Genomic DNA, 4,852 nt, shown 5'->3' with positions numbered 1-4,852 from the left:
TTCAAACAAAACAGGGTAATATTAATAGTGAAAGGTTTTCGCTCTCTCTCATGGGGTGGATTTCAAATAGGGCCATTCATTGATTGTCATTCCCTTAATCTCTACTCACTCTCAATCCCTACAGTTCTTGTAGGCAAGAAAAAAATTTGGGCTGAAAGTTTCGTGGTTATCCCTTGCCCACCACTGTAAGTCCTGTCTGGCTATAAGGAGGAGGCCACTTCAGGCTACTTAGTCCTTAGTGAAGCTAGGAGTTTCATCTAGCTTCACCCCTATAGACTCCATGGAGCTTGCTCTATCCCAGCGATGGCCCCAATTTCAGTTTTCTCTCCCAGTTGTCTCCTCCCTACACCTGGTACCCTCTCCTGTTATCTCCATGTTTCTTCCCTCCATCTACTTCATATGTCTATTATAATTTCTCTTTCTAGTGAAATTCAATCATCCTCACTTGAGCCCTCTTTGGTTACTTTGAGTCTATGGCTTGTAGCATGGTTATATTGTACTTTATGGAGAATATATAGTTATAAGTGAGTACATACCATGCTTGTTTTTCTGGGTCTGCATTACCTCACCCAGGATGATCTTTCCTAGTTCCAGCCATTTGCCTACAAATTGCATGATGTTTCTGTTTTCAATAGCTAATAGTTGAAAATTATTCCATTATGTAAATGTGCTACAATTTCTTTACCCACTCCTCTGTTGAGGGACATCTAGGTTGCTTCCAGTTTCTGGCTACTATGAATAAAGTTCCTATGAATATAGTCCAGCAAGTGATCTTGTGGTATGATAGAGCATCCTTTGGGTATATGCCCATGAGTGGTATAGCTGGTTCTTGAAGTAGACCTATTCCCAATTTTCTGAGAAACCTCCATAGTAATTTCCATAGTAGTTCTCCAAGTTTGTACTACCACCAGAAATGGAGTAGTGTTCCTCTTGCTTTATGGGAAAGTGATTTAAACATAAGACTAAAAACAAAAAGTCTAATCCTATTAAAATAATCTGAAAATATGAGATATTCATATGTGAAAGAGCTGATATTGACCTAGAATATTAAAAAATAACCTAAAATGGAACAAAATTCTAAATATAATAAAGAATTTTTTAATAATACTAGTTTTGCAGTTATTTCTTGGGTATTGCACAAGTAAGACACATAAAAAGAAATAAAACATAAATTGCATTACATAAAAAAGTGTTGCTCTTCAAAAACACTATAATAAAATTCAGATATTGAGAAAAGTATTTACAAATATAAAAGTGATTAATATCTGTAATAAAGTACTGCAAGAAAAACCAAACAAGTAGAAAACACCCAACAGCCTAATTCCAATATCTGGCAAGAATTTGAAAAAAAATATTAAAAATGTTCTCAAATCATAAAGTGAAAATAAAAACCACCATTAAAAAAAAATTAAAAAAACCCAAGACCTGTAAATATCATGGAAAAATGGAAGACCTGTGTAATTCTAGTGTGAATGCATAAGGTTTTTTTCCCTAATATTAAGAAGATTGTAACGGTATCATCAATAACTTATTTTAGAAGAACTATATACTCCAGAAACTTCATGACTTAGATAACCCCACGGAGCAGGAAACAATTGGGACCGATGCCAGGTTACCCAGACATCCTCTAGAAAAGACTCGGGTTCCGCGGGTGCCCCAGGAGCCAGCCCGGACCCAGAGCCTGGACAAAGGCGCCTGCACGGAGCCCTGACTGCGCGCCTGATTCGCCGCCTCAGATAGAACTGTGGGCACCAGGGCACCAGAGCACCAGACTCCGTGTCTTTGGCAGGAGGAAACCCCCAGCGGAGGGGGTCACCACCTCTAACGCTTATGACACCCAGTACCAAAACACTCAACCTAGGTGCACATTCTCCAGGCCCAGAGTGGAGCAATCAGCCTCTGGCACAGAGACTGCTGAGTGCACCTCCCACTTTCCCGGACAGAACTGTGTGCCCAGGATAACAGACTGAGTTTCCCTGTTGGGAGAAAACCCCACAGCTAGGGAACCAGCAGTTTCTTCAAAAGGACCATACACGGAAATTTAGTGAGCAGCAGCACACTAAATTTATAACAAGAAATGCAGCAGTGGGGCAGCTGTCTTGAGAAATTCTATGGGTAAGAGGAGATCCCCCCTGCCTAACATAGACCACAGCTACTACTCAGGGCTATAAACCTGAGGTGAGCAGTGGCAACTCCTGAGAAACAATGGCCATACAGTGACCATAACCAAAAAGCAGAGAAGGACTCCTTCAGGAAAAATCATCTTCCGGCCAAGGGGATACTCCGTACCTCAGAACTCCAGGAAGCACAGAAACTAACAGCCAACACCTAAATCAGCCCAATGGGTAGAGGTCAGCGTAAAGGCTCAACCAACAAAAGACAGAGCAATATGGCATCGCCAGAACCCAGCCATCCAGGGGCGAACAGCCCTGAACAATGCAGCATAATAGAAAATCAAGAAGATGACCTTACATCTATGTTGATGAAGAGAATAATAGAGGAAACAAATAAAATACACAAAGAATTAGAGGAAGATAAAATCAAACAGATCATGGCTATCCGTAAAGAAATGGAGGAGGATAAAGACAAGCAGATTAGGGCCATCCGTGAAGAAATACAGGAAGATGCAGCCAAACAGCTTGTGGCCTTCAGAGAAGAAATAATTAAATCACTGAAAGAAATAAAAGAGACAGATTTGAAGGAACTAAAAGAAAAAGAGGAAAATGCAAGCAGACAGGTGAAGGAAGTAAACAAAACAACTCAAGACCTGAAGATAGAACTAGAAAAATTAAAGAAAACACAAATGGAGGAAATAATGGAGAGGAAGAATTTAGGGAAGAAAACAGGAATTACAGAGGTAAGCATAACCAACAGAATACAAGAAATGGAAGAAAGAATCTCAGGTGTAGAAGATACAATGGAAGAAATCGGTGTATCTGTCAAAGAAAATGTTAAATCCAAAAAATTCCTGACACAGACCGTCCAAGAAATCCAAGACAATAGGAAAAGACAAAACCTAAGAATTATAGGAATAGAGGAAAAAGAAGACTCCCTTCTCCAAGGCCCAGAAAATATTTTCAACAAAATCATTGAAGAAAATTTTCCCAAGTTAAAGGAGAAGCCAATAAGGATACACGAGGCCTACAGAACACCGAACAAATTTGACCATAAAAGAAAATCCTCCCGCCACATAATAATCAAAACAGTAAGTATACAGAACAAAGAATAAATACTAAAAGCTGCAAGGGAAAAAGGCCAAGTAACATATAATGGCAAACCCATTAGAATCACACCTGACTTTTCAACAGAAACTATGAAAGCCAGAAGGTCCTGGACAGATATCATGCAGACCCTAAAAGAACACAGATGTCAACCCAGGCTACTATACCCTGCAAAACTCTCAGTCCTCATAGACGGAGAAAACAAGATATTCAATGACAAAAACAAATTTCAACAATACCTACACACAAATCCAGCATTACAGAAGAAACTGGAAGGGAAAATACAACCCAAGAAAATTAGCTTCTGTCAAGAAAACACAGGAAATAATTAACCTCACTACAGCAAAACAGAAAGCAACCAAGCACAAAACCTTATGAACACAGCCAACATCAAAATCAAAGGATCTAACAGTCACTGGACATTAATCTCTCTCAACATCAATGGACTCAACTCTCCAGTAAAGAGACACAGATTAACAGAACGGATAAGTAAATAAAACCCAGCAATCTGTTGCATACAAGAAACACACCTAAGACACAAAGATAGACATTACCTGAGGGTAAAAGGTTGAAAGAAGACTTTCCAAGCAAATGGACCCAAGAAACAAGCAGTAGTAGCCACTCTAATATCTGATAAAATAGACTTTCAACCAAAATTAATAAAAAGAGATGAGGAAGGACACTTCATACTCATCAAGGGAAAGTTCCACCAGGAAGACATCACAATCCTGAACATCTATGCCCCAAATACAAGAGCACCCACGTTTGTAAAAGAAACATTGATAAAATTTAAACCACATATAGATCCCCACACATTAATAGTGGGAGACTTCAACACCACACTCTCAACAAAGCACAGGTCAACAAAACAGAAATTAAACAAAGAAACAATATCTCTGACAGAGGTCATGAATCAAATGGACCTCACAGACATCTACAGAACTTTACACCCAAACACAAAAGAATTTACCTTCTTCTCAGCAACTCATGGAACCTTCTCCAAAATAGACCATATAGTTGGTCACAAAGCAAGCCTCAACAGATACAAGAAGACTGAAATAATCCCTTGTATCCTGTCTGATCACCATGGAATAAAGCAGGACTTCAACAACTAGAGAAATAGCAAAAAGCCTACAGACACATGGAAAGTGAACAACTTGTTACTAAATGACAGCTGGGTCAGGGAAGAAATAAAGAAAGAAATTAAAGCCTTTCTAGAACTCAATGAAAATGAAGACACAACATACCCAAACTTGTGGGACACAATGAAAGCAGTGCTAAGAGGAAAGTTCATAGCACTAAGTGCCTTCAAGAAGAAATTCGAGAGAGCTCATTCAAGCAACTTAATGGCCCACTTAAAAACCCTAGAAAAAGAAGAAGCAGACACACCAAAAAGGAGTAGACGGCTGGAAATAATCAAACTCAGGGCTGAAATGAATCAATTAGAAACAAATAAAACAATTCAAAGAATTAATGAAACCAAGAGCTGGTTCTTTGAGAAAATCAACAAGATCGACAAACCCTTAGCCAAGCTAACTAAAAGGCAGAGAGACACCACCCAAACCAACAAAATCAGAAATGAAAAGGGGGACATAACTACAGACACTGAGGAAATCCAAACAATCATTAGG

Source organism: Psammomys obesus, unplaced genomic scaffold, assembly GCF_907164565.1.
Source record: "Psammomys obesus unplaced genomic scaffold, mPsaObe1.curated_primary_1811, whole genome shotgun sequence".
NCBI lineage: Eukaryota > Metazoa > Chordata > Mammalia > Rodentia > Muridae > Psammomys > Psammomys obesus.
This window is presented reverse-complemented; position numbering follows the sequence as displayed.